At 43.6% G+C, this 20,774-nt stretch overlaps 1 protein-coding gene and 1 pseudogene across 28 annotated transcripts in view; one reads left to right on the forward strand and one right to left on the reverse strand.

Annotated features, from left to right (window-relative positions):
• SRGAP3 (SLIT-ROBO Rho GTPase activating protein 3) overlaps window positions 1-20,774 on the reverse strand; it is a 393,430-nt gene that overhangs the window by 316,803 nt on the left and 55,853 nt on the right. The window lies entirely within an intron of this gene.
• Window positions 15,591-16,528, forward strand: LOC100739467 (rRNA N(6)-adenosine-methyltransferase METTL5-like; annotated as a pseudogene).

Here is a 20,774-nt window from a genome sequence, read left to right on the forward strand (position 1 = left end):
GCCAAGCAGAGGGGCTGCCATATGGTGGCTGCAGTGAAAGTCCTGCTCCTCTTCCATGCCAACATGCCCTCCTTTCATTCCCTAGACCTTCCTCTTCCTCACAGCAACCCACAGAGATCAAGACCATGGATCCTGAGCCCAGGCCTGGCCATAATGCTCAAACCCAGAGAAGTTACAGTAACATTAACTATTTCCATGTTATTCGAGTATAACAGAATAAAAGTGCTGGGCCAGGCTGAGGGGTGGGGGCGGGGGAGACCCAACAGTTTTCAGGCGCTCTGTGCTGAGCATTCTATCATTATGGTAAATCTAATAAAAAGCCTGGGAGGTAGGTAGTAAGCGGCAGGACTGGGATTTGTCCCTGTGCAGCCTGGCTCTGCTCTTTTCCACACATTCACCATGTTCTGCTGCCCCTTAGCTCTTTCCTCCAAGCTTCAGGGAGTGGCCAGTGCTATCTTCAGCAAAGGACAGGGCCCAAGGATGGCCACTCAGGCTCTACCCCCCACCCCCCACGTTTGGAACTCCCTAGAATCAGAAGATTCTTCTGGAAGCTCCAACTCACTTTCTAAAGGCCACAAAGCATCTTCCAAGGATTTCCCATTTCCAGCTTCTAGACTCTTGTTCCTGAAGAAACTGTGAAGGACACATAGATGCAGGTGCAGTCCACTGAGTTGACCCAACCAATGAAACTGACACCTGAAAGATACCATTCTCCCCCTGCTCACCTGGGGGATAAAATCAGAGAGGATGATAACTATATATATATATATATATATATAATTTGGCTTTTTAGGACCACAGGTGCAGCATATGAAACTTCCCAGGCTAGAGGTCAAATTGGAGCTATAACCACCAGCCTACTCCATAGCCACAGTTATTCGGGATCTGAGCTGCATCTGCAACCTACACCACAGCTCACGGCAATGCCGGATCCTTAACCCACCGAGCAAGGCCAGGGATCAAATCCGCATCCTCATGGATACTAGCCAGGTTTATTACTGCTGGGCCACAATGGGAACTCCAACAATGTGTGTTCTTGGCTGAGCTCTTACTTGGTGCTGGCATTCCACTAAGCCTCCTCAAATATCCTACTGAACCTTCACAACAACCTTCAGAGGTATGTACCTACTTGATTCCCACCAGGTAAAGTTGGTTAGGGCCTTCCAGGAAACTGATTCCAAGACAAAATCAGTCATGTAAGAGACTTTTTAGGAGAAACAATTCTGAAGGATAAAGGGGAAAGAACAAGGGTAGGTAGGAAAGCCTCTGACTCTGATGCAGGTCTCACACCTAAGAAAGAGACAGGGAAGGAAGGATTGGGCAGGAAGAGCCCAGGGTGCAGTGCACTAGCACCCTCACTGCAGCCTCAGTGTGAATGTGGTGGTGCAGTGGAGGGAGGCTAAAATTAGCATGTTCACTGCTCACAAGAGGTTCTCTCTTAAAGTTGCCCTGAGTAGCGTGATCTCCACTGCTGCCATAAAAGATTGTGTTCCCAGCCCCAGGAATAGTGCCTAGCACATTGCATTCAATAAAAATTTATTGAATCAGGAGTTCCCGTCGTGGCGCAGTGGTTAACGAATCCAACTAGGAACCATGAGGTTGCGGGTTCAGTCCCCGCCCTTGCTCAGTGGGTTAATGATCCGGCGTTGCCGTGAGCTTTGGTGTAGGTTTCAGACGCGGCTCGGATCTGGCATTACTGTGGCTCTGGCGTAGGCCCCGGGCTACAGCTCCAATAGACCCCTAGCCTGGGAACCTCCATATGCCGCTGGAGCGGCCCAAAGAAATAGCAAAAAAAGAGACCAAAAAATAAATAAATAAAAATAAAAATGAGGTTTTCACAAGAAAAAAAATTTGAATCAATCTATTATCTAATTAATCTCCATCTGTGTATAAGGAGACTTAAGTGCAGCAATGACTTGCCCAAGGTCACACAGCTAGTAGTTTGTTCTGCCCAGATTTGAGTCCTAGTTTTCCCACTCTAAAGCCCACACACTTAAGGCCTCCCCCACCTCTCTCCTCTTTCTCTGCACTCAGCACCAAAACACTGCCTAGCTGTGATATCACGACCTTTTCTTGACTTTATTCACTCTGTCAATCACTAATTCATTCACTCAGCAAATAGTGCCCAGGTACTGCACTGGATACCTGGGTGACACAGACCAATAGGAAAGGTCCCTCCCCTGAGAGGTTCACGGCCCTGGGCAGGGAGGCAGTCAGGTAACAAAGGATTACAAAGGATTATAGGGTTACAATGGCAGGGCACTCAGGATGAGTGAATTCTCAGGACAAGGAGGGTCAAGAAGTGGAGCAGGAGCTAGCTAGCTTCTGTCACTGCCCACCTCACCTCACACCCCAGCCCTACTGCCAGCCAGGGTACCAAACTTCTGGAGGGAATTTGAACTCTGAACATACATGCCAGCCAAGGGTCATCAGAAATGCTGATAGTATGAAATCACTTTAAAAAGGGGATGGTAGCAAACCTGGTAACCATGGTTATAGACATAAACTCAACAATACAGAGGGAACTAGCCAGGCTAGGGAACTAGCCAGGCTAGGGACCCGCCGCACAGCTATTCAGGTGATATTTTAGTTGATCAAATGTTTGATACATATAAGGAAAAGATTGAATGAGGGCCTTAAAATTTTATCATACATTACTTGAAAACCACTTAGAAGGAGTTCCCATTGTGGCTCAGCAGTGAAGAACCCAACTAGTATCCATAAGGAGGCAGGTTCAATCCCTGGCCTCATTCAGTGGGTTAAGGATCCAGCACTGGCATGACTTGTGGTGTAGGTCGCAGATACAGGTTGGATCCTGCATTGCTGTGGCTATGGCATAGGCCAGCAGTTGCAGCTCCGATTCAAGCCTTAGCCTGGGAACTTTTGTATGCCTCTGCTGCAGCCCTAAAAAGCAAAAAAAAAAAAAAAAAAAAAGGAAAAGAAAACCACTTAGAAACTCCTATTAGAGGTCCTAAGAAGAATAGATATCAAAAATGCCCCCCCCCCCAAAAAAAAAGCCCACAAGGAGTTCTCTGGTAGTCTAATAGTTAGGACATAGTCTTTCACTGCTGCAGCCTGGGTTTAATTCCTGGTCTGGGAACTAGATCCCACATCAAGCTGTTGCATGCTGTGGAAAACAAAACAAAACAAAACAAAACAAAAAAAACCTACAGAGATGGTATCTTAAGCAAAGTAGAAAAATATGTCCCGGGAAAACCCTGGGTGCAGAGCTGAAATCAGAGAATCAAAAAAGTATTTCATTCTACTTGCAAAAATTAGAAACAACCTAAATATCCATCAATGTGGAATTCAACAAATTTATACCAATCTCGTTTATTGCATCATGCACACATATTCACTGAAGGATGTCTGAGTGCTAAATGTCACTAAAATGGTGCCTTTGGGATGGTGGGATTTCAAGAGGGTTTTTTTTTTTTTTTTTTTTTTTTTGGTTGCCCTTTAGCATATGGAGTGCCTAGGCCAGGGATCAGATCAGAGCCACAGACACGACCTAAGCCACAGCAGCAGCAACACTGGATCCTTATAACCCACTGTGCCAGGCGAGGGATCGAACCTGTGTCCCAGTGCTCCCAAGATGCCACCGATCCTGTTGCACCACAGCAGGAACACCTCAAGAAATTTTTATACTCTTCTTTTCACTTATCTGTGTGTTCAGATATTTTTTTAAAAGCATATGTCTTTTTTTTTTTCGTCTTTTTAGGGCCACACCGAGAGCATATGAAGGTTCCCAGGCTACGGTCAAATCGGAGTTGTATCCACTGGCCTATGCCACAGCAATGTCATATCCAAGCCAAGTCTACAACCTACACCACAGCTTATGGCCACGCCAGATCCTTAACCCACTGATCGAGGCCAGGGATGGAACCCACGTCCTCATGGACACTAGTCGGGTTCATTACCATTGAGCCACAAAGAGAACTCCCAACATTCCAGCCCAGCTACACCCTTGCCTCACTTGTTCATTTGGTTTAGAAACCAGGATCTCTGAGCCTCCATAGTGACCCCCCACCGCCCCACACCAATGAATCCCACATCCTGATATTCACATTCTTGTATGGGGTTCCCCATCCCCATACTGACTCTATGCATAGCAAAAAGGCTTGCTTTGGCCAATGGAATACCACCAAATGCAATGTAAGCAGAAGCTAGACAAGCCCTCATCACTGGTGCTCATCTCCTTAGAATGCTCCCTTTTGGGACACAGCTGTCACATAAGAAGGCTGGGCAAAACAAGCAAATGATGAGAAGCCACATTAGGATAGAGACCTAGCCCATCCATCCTAGTGTCCTGCCTTAGCAGCCACAAGAGACCTAAAGGTGAGACCACAGAATAACTGCCACAGAATTGGTTTAATTAGAAAAATAATAAACTGTGTTAAGCTATTACCTTTTAGAGCGGTTCCTTATGCAGAAGTAAATAAGTGAAATAGCCTCTGATCCCTATTTCTCTGTCAACACTGTGAAGACCTCAGCTGCTACTCCTATCCTTGGAGCTTACTCCACTTCACCCACACTGGCTGCCTTGCCATTCCTCTGACACATGAAGTGCCCACCTGAGGGCATTTACACTTGCTATTCCATTCACCTGGAGAGTATTTTCCTCCAACAGCCACATGGCTTGTTCATTCATCTTCAAATCTACTCAAACACCACCTTCTCAATGAAGTCTTCCCTCACCAGTCCATTAAAAGTTATCCTCTTTCCCTATTGTTTCCCCTTTGCACATATCCACTTTTTAAAAGCTTACAATTTGCTTATTTTATTGTCTGTCTCCACCCATTAGAATATAATTCCTTGAAGGCAGGGATTTTTGTCTTGTTTACTGTTGTATCTTAGTGTCTGGAACAACACTGTTACGTGGCAGGCACTCAATAATAGTTACTAATAAATGAATGAAGATATAATGTGAAAAATATAACATTTGGTACATAAAAGAGCTTATGGGAATACTGAGGAGAGATGTCTAACCCATTTGAGGAAGTTGGGCAGAGCACAAGAGGGTGGGAAGATGTTCGGAGCAGAGACCCAAAGTAAAGACACAATCTCTGCATACAGAGCAGGAGAGAAAAAAAGGGTCCATATGATGAAAGAGATGCAATACAGCCAACTTTCTGTCTTACTATAGCCCCTCACAATATGTATCCAGCCTCCCCTTTCCCTCTCCAGCTGAAGGGACATGACTCCCCACCTCCAAATCCAGTTCTGCTCCTCGTTCCCCAGACAGACCTGACCTGAAATGGCAAGGACATAAGCTGCTCCAGCACCTCCATGGAAACCAGCATTGAATCATGTAGGAACTAGGCAGGAACTAGGCAACAGGAGCAGAGGGACTATGGTGGCATTGGAGCCCAGTTCTGATGACTAGACTCCAGCCTCATTCCCAGCATCTGGAGCCTTATCTTGGCTAATATCCAGTTCCTTTGGACTCTAGACCTGCCTTGACATGACTGCTTTTAAAAACAGAAAACTGGGAGTTCTTGTGGCGCAGTGGAAACGAATCCAACCAGGAACCAAGAGCTTGTGGGTTCCACCCCTGGCCTTGCTCAGTGGGTTGTGGATCCTGCGTTGCTATGGCTGTGTGTAGGCCAGCAGCTGTAGCTACAATTAGACCCCTAGCCTGGGAACCTCCATATGCCACGGGGGCGGCCCTTAAAAAAAATAAATAAATAAAGGCAAAAAAATAAAATACAATTAAAAATTTTAAAAAAATTAAAAAAAACAGAAAACCCCTTGTTCTCATCATGGTTCAGTGGTAACAAACCTGACTAGTATCCATAAGGATGCAGGTTTGATCCCTGGCCTTGCTCAGTGGGTTAGGATCTGGCATTGCTGTGGCTGTGGCATAGGCCAGCATGTGCAGCTCCAATTTGACCCCAGCCTGGGAACTTCCATAAGCTGCAGGTGCAGCCTTAAAAAAAACAAAACAGGAGTTCCCGTCACGGTGCAGCGGAAATGAATCCCACTAGGAACCATGAGGTTGTGGGTTTGATCCTTGGCCTTGCTCAGTAGGTTAAAGATCCAGCATTTCTGTGAGCTGTGGTGTAGGTCACAGACACAGCTCAGATCTGGTATTGCTGTGGCTGTGGCATAGGCTGGCAGTTGTAGTTCCAATTAGACCCTTAGCCTGGGAACCTCCATGTGCCTCAGGTACGACCCTAGAAAACAAAAAACAAACAAACAAAAACAAAAAAGAACAGAAAACCCAACCCAAAGTGGCATAAGCACTAAAGAGATTTTTTGAGTGGAACAATTAGACATTCTAGTGGCAGGGATGGCCTCAGTCACAAGACTCAACTGATGTCATTGAGACTGGGTTTTTCTCCATTTCTTAGCTCTGCCTTCAGTGGGGTTGGCTTCATTCATCCTCAGGCTCTTCAAAACCCCCCAGCCTCCGCAACAGCTTCAGGCTTTCTCTTCAGGGTGCCAAACTGAAGAGAAAGTTGTTTTTTTTTTTTTGTCTTTTTAGAGACACACCAGCCACATAATCCATTCACAGCTTAGGGGTTCAATCTAAGCTGAAGCTGCCAGCCTACCCCACAACCACAAAGCAGGATCCAAGCCAAGTCTGCAACCTACACCACGGCTCATGGCAACCCACCCACTGACCGAGGCCAGGGATCGAACCCAAGTCCTCATGGATACTAGTCGGGTTGGTTACACTGAGCCACAATGGGAATTCCCAGCTCCACCTTCTCCCAGACTTTAACATCAGTGGGAGGAGGGCACCTGCCTCTTTCTCCCACCAATCCCAGAAAAGTCCTGGCTGCATTTCATTGGCTATGAAACCAAAGTCTATGCCCTTCCCAACCCCCCTACCCCAACCCCCACTCCCCCTCCATCCCCCCACCCCCCACCCCTCGTCCCCAAGCTGGGTGAGAGAAAGGATTTGCTAACTTGATTGGCCTGGAGCTAAGAATGGAGCCTTGCAGAGATCTGTAGCGGAAAGGAGAAAACGCAAATCTGGGCTGGAAACAGAAAGAAGGGGAATGGCTGCTGGAGGGGCAAACTACAACCTCTTAATCCAAATTTAGTTCCATAGCATGGCCTCCAACAACCCAGCCAAAGAGATAAATAACAGTTCTTGATTAGAGAATGTTTTACACTTTCTGCCACATTCTACAAAATTCAAAAATAAACAGTGAAATCATATCTTTTATGGTGAAATGAATATTAAATACATAAACCATTGAAACATATGGGGATCTAAATGATGATAATGATTTTTCAATATAATTTGCTTTCAGGATTTTCAAAAAATAATGTGATGCTATTAGCATTCATCTTCAAAAAAGTAGAATAAAATTCAGGAAAGTAAAACAGAGATGACCTAAATCATGCCTATTATCAAAAACCCATTTCAACAGATTCCAAAGGCTGTCTGAACTCCTCTCTGGCAATGCAATTTTGCTCTGTCAAATATTTCATGAAAGTGGGTCACTGGCTAGAGTCAAAAACAGGGTTTTGTTTTTCTTTTTTAGTGTAGCAATTTGTCCCACATGATTTTTTTAAAACTGGATTTTTTAATTGAGCCAGTGTTTTTGTCCATCTGAAGGAATGCATCAAATATATTTGTTTAGAAATCAGCTATCCTGGCGATTTATAAAACTTAAAGAAACATATAATTTAATAATTGTTCTTCCCCTTAACTACTTCCTGCTAAGCATCTCAAGGCGGGAGAGGTTAGATGAACATCTGGGGGGGGGGGTTGGTTTTTTGTTTTTTGTTTTTTTTTTTCTTAAGCCTGAGAAACTGGAACTTCCCTACATTTCAAAGCACAAAGACATTATTCAAGGAAAGGGGCCAGGGAGGCAGAGCAATTCAATTTTGTAGGCCGCTGTGTACTTCTTCCTTTCTCCTGCCAAATCAGGGCTCACCCCGGTCCCAAGTGGACTACATGCGAGGCAGCCCTCTGTGAAAAAGTGAAAGCAGTCGAGGAAAAAGAAAAAGCGGCCAGCCAGGAGAGCCTGGGGAGCACTCATTATAACTGAATAGACCCAGTGAAAGGGGCTTTTTGCTGAGCTGCCTGGGTGGGGCCACTCCATTCAGGCTCCCATTGTAAATTCCATCTGTGTGCTATCATTTCCTGACCCAGAAACAGGAAAATGTTTGGACCATAAATTTCCCCAGGACCTGGCCTGGCCACAAAATTCATTACCTTTTAGGTTCACTGGCTCCTTGGATGTTTGGTAAAGGTTTGAGACCTCTGAGACCTATCTGCCTATAGTCACAGGCTAGATGCTTCCTACAGTAGTAGTTACGGCTCTGAATCTACCACACAGTTATAAACAAAATGAAAAAAAAAAAATTTATAACTGAACTTCATTCTTGGCCCTATTCAACCAGAGTGGTAAAAATGTAATCTCAGCTAATTTATTACTTATTTATTTATTGTCTTTTTAGGGCCGCATCTGCAGCATATGGAGGTTCCCAGGCTAAGGGATCGAATCAGAGTTGCAGCAGTCAGCCTATGCCACAGCCACAGCAACGCAGGATCAGAGCCTCATCTGTGACCACAGCTCACAGCAACTCAACCCACTGAGCAATGTCAGGGCTCAAACCCACGTCCTCATGCATACTAGTCGGGTTCATTACCACTGAGCCGCAGCAGGAGTGCCACCTCAGCTAATTTAAAGTCTTCATCCTGTTTTTAGGGAATGCCTCTTGGTTCTGGGTGTTTATGGAGAATCATGGGGGGTGGGGCATGTATTCTGGTCCCTGCTGTCATGTATCCATGCAGCTGTCAGATGAAATCGCCGTCACCTTGTTTGGCCTGTAGGCTGCAATCCTCACTGATCATCACTGACATGTCCCTCACCCAAGCTTCATGATGCCTTCCGGCCCAGCACCATTTCTGGGCCACACAGGGAAACAGGAATCTGCCAGTTGTGTCCTTTCTGCTCTACAAGACTTTGCCCAGAAAGCAGGACATAAGGCCCCTCTCTCTGGTCCCTGCTGCATCTCTAGGTCTATCATACCCCCAGTGTCTCTCCTCCTTCCCACCCTCACCTCCCCTTCAAAAAGTGGATTTTCTGTTCACCTGAGGGAGAATCTCTCTTCAAACCCCTTGTTCCCACTCATTCTGGCCATGTTCAGTGCTCTCAGTGTTCCCCTAAGAGCTTTAGACTTTTGGAAACCAAAGCAAGAAAGATTCCCATTTGTTTTTTTTTTTTTTGCTCTGACATTTTCTTCCCTGAGTTAATGAGCACAGAATGGCCTAGAAGCTTAAATGGAGAAGGCTACATAAACAGAAGCGCTTCAGAAGGTGAAAAAAACTAATTTAAAATACACACATTAGCATTTTAGAATTATTATGTACTGTTATCTTGTAATATCTGCATTCTCCTTTTTTAATCTTCAAGGCAATCCTGTGAGGTAGATATTATTTTTCCTGTTTTGCAAATGAGAAAATCAGGGTGCAGAGAGATTAGAAAGCCTTGCCTGAAGTCATATATGCCAGGTTTTGAATTCAGGGCTTTTGGTTATGAATCCAAAGTTAATTCCACTATATCTCAGCTTGTCCTCCCAAAGAAGAAAGCGAGAGACAGAGGCCTGATTGAGAAAACAAAGCCCAGGATACCGATCAGTGTTAGGAAATTATTTGGTCCATGAGATACTATTTTTGTTCTTATTTGGCCTCCCTGTGGCATGTGGAGTTCCCAGGCCAGGTATCAGGTCTGAGCTGCAGTTGCCACCTACACTGCAGCTGCAGCAATGTTGGATCCTTTAACATGCTGTGCTGGGCTTGGGATTGAACCTGCATCTTGGCGCTGCAGAGATGCTGTCTATCCCATTGTGCCACAGCAGGAACTCCATGACATACTAGTAAGCCAAAACGTAGTATAACAAGGCAGAGTAATAAAATAAATCAAGAGACAGGATGCAAGGGAAATAAGCACCAGAGACTAAGGAGTAAAATGGTCCCAAGTCAAGGTCACAGGTCAAGGAGTAACTGCTTCCCGACTATGAGAGACAGGTTAGGAGTCCAGAAAATTATGACCAAAACCAAAGTGCCCTGTGCCCCTCAAATCCTAAACTGGCCAGGAGTCGGGACTATAGAAGTCACAAGAGCAAATCAAGGCATCGACAGTAAACACTAGACTTTAGACTATGAAAACATCCATTTGCCCTATAAGCTGTCCTTCTGGGAAACTCAGAGCCCACAGGTTGAGTAGGAACATTACTGTGAAGGTGAGGACTAGCTGAATAGAAAGCCAGGGCAGAAACGGGAAAGTAGAGATTAGAAATCCTTGGGGACAAAAGGCATGTCACTGTGCACAGGGAATGTCTGTTGTCTTTGCCCAGCATGCTCACTTCTGATAACAAAGCCCATCTCATCCTGTGGATAAGGAACAAATTCCCCAGCCTTAGTTCACAGGTTCAAGAGGGACTGCCTACTGGCCAGTGGTCAGGCTCGGATTGCACATATACCACAATAATTGGCTCAGGGGTGAGTAAGTGACCCAAGGTAGGCCAATCAGCATTGCTGTGGTCTGAATGTTTGTGTCCCCCCACCAAATTCATATGTTGAAATCCTAACCCCCACAGATGATGGTATAAGCAGGTGAGGCCTTTGGGAGGTGCTTAGGTCCTGAGGGTGGAAACTTCATGAATGAAATTGGCATTTTTATAAGAGATCCCCTGCCATTTCCACCATATGAGGACAAAGCAAGAAGGTACCACCTATGAGCCAGGAAACAGGCCCTCATCAGACACCACACCAAATCTGCCAGCACCAAGATCTTGGACTCCATCTTCCAGAACTGTGAGAAATAAATTTCTGTTGTTTGTAAGCTACGTGACTATGGTATTTTGTTACAGCAACCCAAAGAAACTAAGACAAGCACCACCTTGGCACTTTTCTAGAGTGACAGGAAAATAGGCAATTTGATCTAGTGGGCTTGCCAAGCCAGTAGAATGTCATGGTGCTCTCCATTTGGACCACCTCCCAGGGAGAATCTGCCTGAGAATAAAGCCAATAGAGCAGAAAGGGCTAAAATACAGGGGCAGACCAGAAGAGAAGAAAACAGTACCCTAGCAACATTTGGGGGGGCCCTGGATCCAATCATAATAAATTCATCCCCTTGAACTTCTCAATTAAGTGAAAAGTAAGTTCCTTTTTTTGGTTATCTCTCCATGTCTGAAAGAGTCCTGCTAATTCACTCTGCATAAAAATTTGCACTGAATAATGAAAATATGGACAGATGCACTGAAAGTACAACACTGCTTTATGGAATTACACAAGGAATAAGCCCTAAATGTGCTTTCCCTCAGCTTTTTCTGTCAGAGGTCTTATCTCCGCATCTCTAGCCAAACCTTTCAGTAATAAAGGAAATTGTCTTTAAGTCCCAGTGAAGGGCAGAGAGATTAGATTCCAAAGAAACTCTTTCCAATTAGTGAATATTCACTGTGGGCATGCTAGATAAAAGGCTCTGAATAATGTTATTTCCAAGTGTTACCACCAAAAAAACAACCCTTAATTTCAACACTTAATTACTCATAGTGCTATACAAGGCCCACACAGACCGTCTATGTCCAATATGTGCACAACATCTGGTGGTTTTTAAAAAGTCCGCAAATTATTTGACATTTCTTCCTTTAAAATATGGGGTTTAATTTACTGCCCCTTGAAAATGGGACAGATTTAATGACTCACTTCTAAGAAACAGAAGGTGATGGAAGGGATGCTTTCTGACTGGTGCCTTTGCTCTCCTGCTCTCTCTTTCCATTCTAACTTTTGGAACCAAGCAAGACACCACATTTTGAGGAAACCTAAGTCACAGGCAGAGGCCACACGAGGATGTTCATAAAACAGCCCCAGGCTGGCCTTCAGCCAACAATCAAAATCAACCACAAGACAAGGGAGTGAACAAGCCTTTAGATGACTTCAGCCTCAGCCTTCAAGTCTTCAAGTCCCCAGGCCTGGTGAAGCAGAGACAGCCATTCCACTGTGGCCTTTTTGAATTCCTGACCCACAGAAATTGTGCAAGACTGTAACTGATGTTTACTGCTTTTAAGCCACTATGGCTTTTTGTTTTGTTTTAAGGTGAGTTTAACAACTTTGGCTCAAGGACTTTGCTGTAATTTTTTTTGGCTGCATTTGGTGGCATGGAGAAGTTCCTGGGCCCCAGGGATTGAACCCCTGCCATAGCAGTAACCAGAGCCACAGCAGTGACAACACTGGATCCTTAACCTACTGAGCCATCAGAGACTCCATAAGCCACTATATTTTGAGGCACTTTGTTACACAGCAATTGATAACTAACACAGAGTCCAAGAACAAAATAGCAAATGGTCATCAGCTCAAGTGCTAACTCCAATCAACTGAGAGTTGTCCTGAAGAAAGCTTCATCAGGACTGAGAAAAAAAAGAAAATGGATGTCTTTATAAGCACAGAAGTGGGAAGTGACAGCACTTGTGTTTTTTATTTACCAACCCTGGTCGAAGACAACTGACTACAGACCCCAGAAAAAAAAAAAAAAATGTTCTAAGAGGGAAAGGGAGAAAAAGGCCAGTAGATAAGGTAGCAGAAAAAGAACTAGGCTTGGAGATAAGATACACAGATTTAAAGCTCAGCTACTTAGCAGCTGTGAAAACTTAAACTAGCCATTTAACCTCCCTGGACCTCAGCCCCCTCATCTGCAAAACCACAGGACTATTGTGAGGGTTAAATCAGATATTACCATGACACAGATGTCTGGCAGTAGATCCTCAACAAATGGAAATATGGTTGGAGTCCTGGTGGAAACTAAGCAAAATGCGGACATGGGAGATGGATTTGAGGTCTATTTGACTCTCAAATACAGCATTGTCACAGCATTCAAGGCCTTCCTAAAGCTTTATTTCCCAAGTGTGAAATACTAAGACCGTAGGATGTTAATGGCACATTCTGTGAAATACTGGTTATGTAAAATCTTAATAGGTGTGGCGAAGATAAAAAGAGTTTGCTTAATGCACTTACCACATGACCCAGCACTTCCCATATCATAAAGAAGTAAAAATTTATGTTCACACAAAAACCTGTACATGAATCTTTATAGCAGCTCTATTCATAATCACCAAAGGCTAGAAACAACGCAGATGTTCTTCAACAGAATAAACTGTGGGACATCAATACCATAAAATACTACTAAGCAAAGAAAAACACCTAACTCTTGATACATTCAACATGGATGAGTCTCAAAGATATTACCTGAGTGGAAGAAGCCAGTCTCAAAGCCAGTATAATTTCATTTATATGACTTTCTTGTAAAAAAGAAAACTATATTGGTAAAGAACATGTCAGTGGTTGCCAGGGGTCAGAGGAGTAGGGGATGTGACTATAAATGGATAGCACAAGGGTGTTTTGGGGGTGTGATAACACTGCTCTGTATCCTGACTGTGGTAGTGGTTACAAAAATCGTATATGTGTAAAATTTTACAGAGCTGTATACCCAAAAATATTACTTTTACTGTATATTATTTTTCAAAATAAAATTAAAAGAAGAGTTCACTTAAATTTGGGAAAGTCTGGGAGTTCCTGTCATGGCACAGAAGAAATGAATCCAACAAGGAACCATGAGGCTGTGGGTTCGATCCCTGACCTCACTCAGGGTTATGGATCTGGCGTTGCTGTGAGCTGTGGCGTATGCCAGCAGCTGTAGCTCCTATTTGACCCCTAGCCTGGGAACCTTCATATATCGTGGGTGCGGCCCTAAAAAAAAAAGCAAACAAACAAACAAAAAATTGGGGAAAGTTTGGGTTAAAGTGAAATAAGGGGAGTTCCCGTCGTGGTGCAGTGGTTAACGAATCCGACTGGGAACCATGAGTTTGCGGGTTCGATCCCTGGCCTCGCTCGGTGGGTTAAGGATCCGGCATTGCCGTGAGCTGTGGTGCAGGTTGCAGACGTGGCTCGGATCCCGCGTTGCTGTGGCTCTGGCGTAGGCCGGTGGCTACAGCTCCGATTCGACCCCTAGCCTGGGAACCTCCATATGTCGCGGGAGCGGCCCAAGAAATGTCAAAAAGACAAAAAATAAAATAAAATAAAATAAAGTGAAATAAGGTATTTTACAACAGGACTTCTCACGGCCTTTGACATGCTTTGATCACATATTTAATTTAATATATATTAATTTAATTTAATATTTAATCACAAATGAGCATTTATGATTCTGGAAGACTGAAAGAGAATATGCAGCATTTCTCAAATTTTTGGCCAAGAAACCTTTCTCAGAACATCCCCGGAGGCTGTTGTTTCCTATATTCACTCTGAGGAATTCAGATCTGTTAAGAGATTACGATTTGGGATCCAGAGATATTAAAATGACAGGCTGTAAGTTACCTTCCATTTATTGCTAAAGTCTCAGTGCTGTACATAAATGCAAGGATGAAGAGTTCGAAGTAATAAAAAGTAATAGGAGCAATAAGATCCTACTGTATGGCACAGGGAACAGTACCCAATATCCTGGGATAGACCATGATGGAAAATACTATTAAGAAAGAATATATACGTGTGTGTGTGTGTGTGTGTGTGTGTGTGTGTGTGTGTGTGTGTGTGTGTGTGTGTGTGTATGACTGAGTCACTTTGCTATACATCAGAAACTGGCACAACATTATAAATCAACCATAATTTTTTTAAAAAGTAATGAGCACTTCCATGGTTTTAAAAATTACACTTGTGGAGTTCCCGTCGTGGCGCAGTGGTTAACGAATCCGACTAGGAACCATGAGGTTGCGGGTTCGATCCCTGACCTTGCTCAGTGGGTTAAGGATCCGGTGTTGCCGTGAGCTGTGGTGTAGGTTGCAGACATGGCTCGGATCCTGCGTTGCTGTGGCTCTGGCGTAGGCCAGTGCCTACAGCTCCAATTCGACCCCTAGCCTGGGAACCTCCATATGCCGCAGGAGCGGCCCAAAGAAATAGCAAAAAGACAAAAAAAGAAAAAAAAAAGAAAAGAAAAAAAAATTACACTTATATAATATGTATATAACTAAAAATACACACAAATCACTCTCTAACACATACTCATTCCTATGTGCATATGTACTGAAAAAAAAGTCTGGAAGCTAGGGGAATTTTCACCAAAAGGTTGCTAGTGACCAAATCTGGGTGGTAAGATACTAGGTAACTTTTTTTTTTTGCTTTTTTCGGGGGGGGGGGGGCTCATCCTCACCATATGGAAGTTCCCAGGCCAGGGGTCAAATTGGAACTATAGCCACCGGCCTATGCCACAGCCACAGCAACTGGGATCCAAGCCATGTCTGCAACCTACACCACAGCTCACAGCAACGCCGGATCCCCCACCCACTGAGCAAGGGCAGGGATCTAACCGAAATCCTCACAGATACTAGTCAGATTCTTTTCCACTGCTCCACAACAGGAACTCCAATACTAGGCAATTTGACGTATTTTTTCTTATTTTGCTATTTTGCATTTTCAGATTTTCCTGAAAAGAATGTTGTGAATTACTTGTTAAAAAAAAAAAAAAAAAAAAAAACAGGACTTAAAAAGAGGGAAACAAAGAAGGAAAATGCAAATAGCAAAGGCTGCAAAGATCCAGCACCGTTAAACCTTTCGAGTGCACAGTTTTTAAAAAATGAAGAAATTAAGGCCTAAGGAACTAGAAAGTCGTCTGCAACAAGTGGATGCATTCGAAAAGCCCAAGCTACTTCTAGAACAGTATCCAACAGGCCACACATTGTAGCATGTATGCTCTATACAATCCACAATACATATGATGACACTGAAAATAAAATGGTTGCAGATCTAGGATGTGGCTGTGGAATGCTTAGCATCGCAACTGCAATATAGGAGCAGGGGTTGTGTGTTGGATTTGACATAGGTGAAGATGCATTGTAAGTATTTAATAGGAATGTAGAAGAGTTTGAGTTAACAAATGTTGGAGTTCCCGTCGTGGCTCAGTGGTTAACGAATCCCACTAGGAACCATGAGGTTGTGGGTTCGATCCCTGCCCTTGCTCAGTGGGTTAACGATCCGGGGTTGCCGTGAGCTGTGGTGTAGGTTGCAGACATGGCTCGGATCCCACATTGCTGTGGCTCTGGCGTAGGCCGGTGGCTACAGCTCCGATTGGACCCCTAGCCTGGGAACCTCCATATGCTGCAGGAGCGGCCCAAGAAATAGCAAAAAAAAAAAAGACAAAAAACAAATGTTGACATGGTTCAGTGTGACGTGTGTTCATTATCTAACGAAATGTCCAAGTTATTTGATACAGTAATTATGAATCATCCCTTTGGGACCAAAAATAATAAAGGGACAGATAGAGCATTTCTGAAGACTGCCTTGGAAATGGCAAGAACAGCAGTATATTCTTTACACAAATCCTCAACAAGAGAACATATTCAAAAGAAGGCTGCAGAGTGGAAAATCAAGATAGATATTATTGCAGAGCTGCGATATGACCTGCCAGCATCATACACATTTCACTAAAAAAAAAAAATCAGTGGACATTGAAGTGGACCTAATTCGGTTTTCTTTTTTAAAGCCTTCAAAGACAAAAGCAGCTTAAAATCTAATTAAAATGAATAAAACAACAACAACAACAGGAGTTCCCATTGTGGCAAAGTGGAAATGAATCTGACTAGTATCAATGATGTTGCAGGTTTGATCCCCGGCCTCGCTCAGTGGGTCATGGATCTGGCCTCGTTAACCACTGAGGCATGACGGGAACTCCTAGGTCTCCTTCTTACAAAAAGGAGACTTCCCATTCTTCAAATCTAAGCTGATCTTTTTTTTTTTTTTTTTTTTTGTCTTTTTGCCTTTTCTAGGGCCACTCCCTTGGCACATGGAGGTTCCCAGGCTAAGGGTCTAATCGAGTTGTAGCCACCGGCCTACACCAGAGCCACAGCAACGCCAGATCCAAGGCACGTCTGCAACCTACACCATAGCTCATGGCAATGCCGGATCCTTAACCCACTGAGCAAGGCCAGGGGTTAGGAACCTGCAACCTCATGGTTGCTAGTCGGATTCGTTAACCACTGCACCATGACGGGAACTCCAAATTTAAGCTGATTTGAGACTTGCACTGACAGAATAGGGTAGAGTGACACCATGTGAGTTCCAAAGGCTTTTCAGCTTCCACCTGCATCCTCTTCGAACCTCAAGATCAAGGATACAAAGAACCCCAAAATGAAATACCGCATGGAGAGAGAGGCCCAGATCTTCCCACTAACCCAAATAAGCCCCAAGTTACCTTTCAGATGAATGTAGCCATGTGAGTGAGCCCAGGCAAAATAAGCAGAAAAACTACCCAGCAAACCCATAAAATAGTAAAGAGTAATATACTGTTGTTGGTTTAAGCCACTAAGTTGTAGAGTGATTTGTTATGCAGCAATAACTAACTGATACAACTTGAGTTGACAAAGCCAAGAAAAAAATCTCAAGTCACTGAGGTGCCTGTGTTGGGTCAGTTCCAAAAAAAAAAAAAAAAAACTAAAGTAACACAATGTGTTAAAAGCTCTTTCAGTGAGCTTTTTTTTTTTTTTTTTGGCACTTCTTTTCCTAATACATAGATAGATCAAGCCATACTCCATGCCCTGAGAGTGATTAGATATCTCACACTTCCTTCCAAATAGACCACAGAGCTCTTCTGAAAGTAAGAAAATGTGGAATATTATGCAAAAAAAGAATGTCAGGAGAGCTCCTTCTACAAGAAAACAAGGAATTGTTTACATAGGAAAATGTGCGCTGAAACCAATTAATTTTTATCCTTTGCTATTAGGGCACATTAGGTTTTTATTCCAAGATTCATTGAGTCATGAAACATATTAACTGTGGCAGGCTGAGTTTCAATTAAAGACAGAAGGCAAGGGTCATTTACCTACAACTAAATGCTTCTTCAATAATAAGACTCATGAGCAAAAGGAACTTGCTCCAAGAAGAATATGACGAATTGTGAATACACTCATTGTTTTTATTCAGACGCAAATGGCTCTAGACCAGAAAATCATATTAGTTCAAAACATGATATGGAACCTACTGCTAATACTAGGAAATGTTTCTCACACATGGATAATTCACTATTGAAATCAGCAACCATAAAAAAAAAAAAAAATCAGGAGTTCCTGTCATGGCTTAGTGGTTAACAAATCTGACTAGGAACCATGAGGTTTCGGGTTTGATCCCTGACCTTGCTCGGTGGGTTAAGGATCCGGGGTTGCTGTGAGCTATGGTGTAGGTTGCAGCCGAGGCTCGGATGCCGTGTTACTGTGGCTCTGGCATAAGCCAGTGGCTACAGTACCGATTCTACCCCTAGCCTGGGAACCTCCATATGCCACAGCTACAGCCCTAGAAAAAACAAACAAAACAAAAAATCAGCAATCACGATGATAGGGAAAAAAAAATACCCTAGCTTCTCAACCTGTCATCTCTCTTGACAGGATGACTTAGCATACTTTAGTTTTTCTTTTTTTTTTTTTTTTTTTTTTTTTTTGTCTTTTTGCTATTTCTTTGGGTCGCTCCAGCGGCATATGGAGGTTCCCAGGCTAGGGGTCCAATCGGAGCTGTAGCCACTGGCCTACGCCAGAGCCACAGCAACGCTGGATCTGAGCCACGTCTGCAACCTACACCACAGCTCATGGCAACACCGGATCGTTAACCCACTGAGGAAGGGCAGGGACCGAACCTGCAACCTCATGGTTCTACTTTAGTTTTTCTTATAGCCTACATTTTAAAAGCAACATCACCACAAAATCTTGTAGTGGCATTTGGGGTTTAATGATGGCAATCCTTTTCAGAAGAAAGTCTATCAGGAGGAAAAGAATACAGATGGTATCTGGTGGCTCCTTCACAGCAGGTCACTTGGCATTCTTTCCTCTCATTTAACTGCTATCTATAGAACGCCCTCTCAGTCTTTCCTTCCTCTCCATTTCTCATATTTCTTGGCCTATTCCCTTTGCTGATTGCAATCACTTGGCCCCATCTAATTTCACCTTTCCTTGAACATTAGCCCTCTCTTTACTGCTTTACTTGATATACAAAGAGTATAGCTGCTCCTCACATGACAGCCCTGCCTTCTCTGCTGTTAGCACAAAGAAAGAATTCTCTCTCAGACAGGGTCTGGTTACCTTGCAATTTCCCATGTCCTTTTCTTGAAGATACCAGTCCGTCTCAGTGTCTCTCTTTCTCTCTCTCTCTGGGCATTCAATCTTTGACAAAACAGTGAATATATCTGATTCACGTTCAGATGGAGTGAAAGCAGACTTAATCGTGTGCAACTTTTAAGTGGTACATAACAGACACAGCTTCTAACACAGAAGTAGAAATCATGTTCAAATCAACAATGACTGACTTTTTTAAACAGAAAATATATCTGAAGACTAGACTTGGGGTTTGGGCCACCAATAGGTAACTTCCATGTAAAGTAATGTTTTCAGCTTTGGAGAAGAATATATGAGTGAATTTGTCCTAGTGCCTCCTCAGGGATGTATATAACAATGGGATGGATATCTTTGAGTACTGCAGAGACTAAGCCCCCACTCAGGTGGAGGATGGTGACTACATGGTGACCACAAGCCCATAGACCCCAGACTGGTTGAAACCAGAAGGGTGATAATTAAGATGTCTGAAACATCACCCCATTTCCTCACCACCAACTAATCAGCGGAAAGAAATACACTCTGCAGTCCTAAACGTTGTCCTTAAAAAGCCTTCCCTGAAAATCACTGGGGACTTTGGGTCTTTGGAGCATGAGCCATTGTATTTTTTTGCTGGGCCCTACAATAAATACTGTACTTGGATTTCCGTTGTGCTGTAGAGGGTTAAAGATCTGGCACTATTGCTGCAGTGGCTCAGGTCGCTGTTGTGGCATGGGTTCAATCCCTGGCCTGGGTTCCACATGCTGCAGGAGCAGCTGAAAAAAAATACTGTACTTTCATCACTACCTAGTGAAGTAAATTGGCTTTAGAGCATGGTGGATGAGTGGACCCAAGTTTGATTTGGTAACAGGAGAAAACTCCAAAGTTTGAACCTTGATAAGTAAAAGAAAACATAGCCACTGATGGAAAAAACTAAGAGGAAAGACTGGTTTATGGACAAAAATAGGATATGCTCAGTTTTCAATGTGTTAGTTTTGGAGTCGTGGCAGACAGAGGTCTGTAAGAAGCATCTAACAGTTTTTGGAATTAGATTTGTCTGAGAAACATCAAAAGCATAGCTCAATTTAAGAATAATCAGCATAAGAGTTGGAAACTAGGCCGCAAAGATACCCTCTTCACCACAATTGCCTATTTTCCTCAGCCAAGTCAATCCTTTTTCACTGAAAGGGGCTTCATCATGAGGTGCAAGCTTCCTATGCCAGCTCAGGTCCTCCTAATAACCCTCCCAAAGGAGCACAGAATTACATTTATTCCTGAGCATAGCTCTGGGCTGCAGGGTGATAACCAAGCAACATCAGCAGGTAGTTTAAGGAAATAAGCCCTGGAAGAAGCTCCTTAGATGTGCACAGAGGATTAACTTTGGTATTTCACCACACTTATGGGATACAAGTCAACCGTGGACAGAAACAGTATGCCCTCCTTGTCATGTGCAATGGTGCCCTCTACTACAGAGCTTCATTATTATGAAATCTCAAAGTCCAAGACATTCAGACACCACTAGTTTTCAAATAAACTTCATAAGCTAAGACACCACACTTGCAATCTTCTGGCTCCTTGTACTCATGAAATATGCCTGAGCACCATCAACCATTCAATAATTACTTACAAAGTGCCTATTTTGCACTTGGCCCTGAATGACCCACTGTCTTTTCCTTCACACTGGACCT

This window comes from Sus scrofa, chromosome 13 (genome assembly GCF_054392235.1).
Source record: "Sus scrofa isolate SSC_HxYL_T2T_F1_AM1 chromosome 13, Sscrofa_HxYL_maternal_Yorkshire_Landrace_v2.0, whole genome shotgun sequence".
Taxonomy (NCBI): Eukaryota; Metazoa; Chordata; class Mammalia; order Artiodactyla; family Suidae; genus Sus; species Sus scrofa.